This window comes from Papio anubis, chromosome 6 (genome assembly GCF_008728515.1).
Source record: "Papio anubis isolate 15944 chromosome 6, Panubis1.0, whole genome shotgun sequence".
NCBI classification, from domain to species: Eukaryota; Metazoa; Chordata; class Mammalia; order Primates; family Cercopithecidae; genus Papio; species Papio anubis.
The window spans coordinates 81,415,134-81,418,795 of record NC_044981.1 but is presented as its reverse complement, the minus strand read 5'-3'; the positions used below and the strand labels follow the sequence as shown (position 1 = coordinate 81,418,795).

At 37.9% G+C, this 3,662-nt stretch overlaps 1 non-coding gene across 1 annotated transcript; it reads right to left on the bottom strand.

Annotated features, from left to right (window-relative positions):
- Positions 1–1,197: 1,197 nt before the first annotated feature.
- On the bottom strand, positions 1,198–1,270 carry TRNAK-UUU. Its single transcript has one exon. It is a non-coding gene; the product is annotated as a tRNA-Lys (tRNA).
- Between the last annotated feature and the right edge of the window lie 2,392 nt (positions 1,271–3,662).

The window sequence follows — 3,662 nt, the reverse complement described above, 5'->3', positions numbered from 1 at the left end:
GTTAGGGGAGGGATAGCATTAGGAGAAATATCTAATGTAGATGATGGGTTAATGGGTGCAGCAAACCACCATGGCACATTTATACCTGTGTAACAAACCTGCATGTTCTGCACATGTACTGCAGAACTTAAAGTATAATAATAATAATAAAGTAGGCACCTGGAAATCAACTAATCACACCCATTTATTCAATCTGCCACTAGGTTCAGTGCAGAAGCTAAACTGATTTGTCCATTCTATTCTACTGTGTAGGCTCTGGAGTAGAGCTGCCTGGACTTGAATTCCAGCTCTGCTTGCTACTTAGGAGACATTTCACTTTGAACTATTTGTGTAATCACTCAGCCTATTTCTCACCTATAAATTAAGGATAATAAAACTACCTACTTCATAGATTATTATAAAGGTTGAGATTCAAAATGTATGTTATGCACCAGTATATGATAATCATCCAATAATTGTTAGCTGGGCTATTAGATGACAAAAAACCTCCATCTTATGTCTTAGGTGATCAATGTGTAAAGGTCTTAATCTTCAATATGCACAGTAATTTAAAGCAGTTTTTTAATACTGTTTTTGAAGCCCAAATAGGTCTAGAAATAACAAAATGAATTCTGCATCCTTGCATTACCCTTTACTGAGTCTAGTCACTATATAAAGATCAAGGGAACTTCAGTTGCCTAAATGAGCTAATCTTTTCTAAAAATATAAAGAAAGGAAAACAAAGCAACTAGAGGCCACATTGTGCACTTATTTACCAGAGTAGACAGAACACTAAGTTTATGGTGATTAATAAATGCCTTGACTAATTCTGAGAAAAATATAGAGACAATTAAAATAAGTCCTGGGGAGCCCAACTCTTGCTCTCATATGCCTGATTACTACCCTTCTCTCTATAGTATTAGGCGTTAGTAGCCAAACCAAAGATTTTTTATTATTGCACTAGATGTACAGTTCCATTCAGTCTGTATTTTTATTACAGGTAAAGATGGAATAATTACCATCCATTGATATGACCATAGACCAGAACAAACTAAAAAGAAGAAGAAAAATAAAAGATTGTACAGTTGCTGTCTGGTGTCAACAATAGTCATTGGAGAATATACTATTTTGTGGCCTGGTATTTTTCTTTTTTTCTGGGACACATTGATTTTTTTTAATTTTTTTATTATTATTATATAAAGTAATGAAAACTACAAACGCCCAAACAGGGACTTGAACCCTGGATCCTCAGATTAAAAGTCTGATGCTCTACCGACTGAGCTATCCAGGCACTCCTGGCCTGGTATTTAATAGCTACATGGACAATAATGAAATAAAGTCTATTTATTGCTATTTCTCATTTTTGGGTCATATAATAGCATGATCTAGGATCAATAGGGACCTTAGATTAATCTATGACTCTGTGAGAATTCACCAAAATCAATCTACTGACTCACAAAAAACAAAGCACCAAGAATATATATTTACAAACCTCTTCTAAAGAGTGAAAACTGCCTTGTTGTTTAGAAAAAGTTATGGACCATTGATATATATAAAAATGACAGTAAAATAAAATAAAAACTAGGCCCACAATAATCTGGAAAAGAAAAGATGGAAAGAGAGAAGAGGACACCACTGTGTAACAAGACAGAAACATGGACTCATCATAATTCCTCTTAGGATAAGACCTTATGTATTCAGAAGAAATGCCTTGCTAAGTCATTGGATACTGAGAGTAAGAATCCAGCAGAATGTCAACTAACCAAAAACCATTTATTAATTTGCAAAGGGAAGTGAGTGAAACCACAGGATATGAGAGAGGCAGAGAGTCTCCCACTGTGATTCACCTTTCCACTATGGATTTATCAACTCAAGCCATAGGAGAGCACCTTGTTTCTCCAAAGCCTTAGAGTTACCTTAGGGGAGAGGCAGAAATACAGTGAGAGTGAAACATACTGGGAAAAGATACAGGCATTTTCACAGGCCAGGGATGAAGAAGAGAATGACATTTTCCATCCAGGCTCATACAAAGTAAGTCATTGTATGGGAACACACCCCTCAGCCAGAATTGAGAGGCAAGTATGGAGCATACTGGATTGGGCTGGAATTGGGTCCTCTCTCATCACAGGATGGGAGTGGGAAGAGAGCTGCTGGAGCCATGGTTTCTCTTGGGTGGTGAGATTTGCAGCCAGGTCTAGCTTTGCAACCTGGGACCAGTTTACATGTGTCATTGTTGAATGGCCCAGCCTGCTACTTTGGTAAGTCAGGGGAGTGAGCTGAACTGGCTCTGAGGAGCAATAGGGTGGCAGATATCACTCTTGCTCACCTGGATTGGGACTTTGAGCCACACCTTCCTTCCCTTGCAAAGAATTTGGTTCAGTGGTGCTTCCTTTGTTCCATGCCTAGACATATTTCCAGTCATTCAACACACCTACTCACCTGGATTAGAAGCCTGAGCTACCCCTTCCTTTTCACAGAGAACTTGGTGCAGTGATGCACTCTCCACTTCATATCCAGAAATATTTTTAGGGATTTGGAGCACCCATGCATCTAGATTAGGAGGATAGGCTACCCCTCCCTTCCTGTGCAGAGAATTGTGGAAATAGAAGTTTCTCCACTCCATGCTCAGACACATCACTGGGTACTTGGTGCCTTACCGCTAAAACTTCCACTGGAGCTGAGGCTTGCACTTTCCATTAGGGAATCTGTGGGCAGGCCTATTCCACCTGGCCCTCCCCGCTTGTTCCCCAAATCCTGAGATGAGTAGAGAGCTGATAGTGCATTCTGAATATCACCCCATTGGTTAAGGCAACAGAGAGCTGCTCCTGGTAAATAAAGATCAAGCATATACCCATCTGAGTCTGCTGAAACAGACTTACCTGTAAACATCACCTACTTGCCTGAGGATTGATCTGCAAAAGCCCATAGAAAATGTGCTGACACAAGTGAACAGCACTGGGGAAATGATATAAGCTTCCTGAGATTTCAAATGTTTACCCCTTCTCACAAGAGACAGTAAGCCTGCTTACATTCCCAGTGCAACACTATTACAACTAGCATTTGAGAAAGATAAAATACAGAAGGCACATATAACCAAGGAATTTATAAAAAATCTTTGCCACTGAAAACAGCTAGAACTAAAGCCAAAGGACCCTGTACAACATACACTTTTCCCTCCCCAAGGAGGGATAGGAAATTCCGTCTAAACAACAGTCATTTAAAAAAAAAAAGAAGAAGAAAAGATAGCATACCCAGATGAGAAGAAATCACATAAACAATTCTGGAAAAACAGAGTATTACAACACACCCAAAGGATCACACTAACTCTCTAGAAATGGATCTTAACCAAAATGAAATCTTTGAACTATCAGATAAAGAATTCAAAATATTAATTTTAAAGAAGTTCAGTGATATCCAAGAGAAAGCTGAAAATATCATAAATATATCAGAAAAACTATTAGAAAATGAACAAAGAGATGGCTATTATTTGAAAACAGCAAAACTAAACAGAAATTCTGAAAATAAAAAAAAAATTTAATTAATTACAAAATACATTTGAGAACTTTCACAACATGCTAGACCAAGCAGAAGACAGAATTTGAGACCTGAAAGACAGGTCCTTCAAATTATCTGAGTCAGAAAAAAAAGAAAAAAGAATTTTTAAAAACAAACAAAGCCTTTGA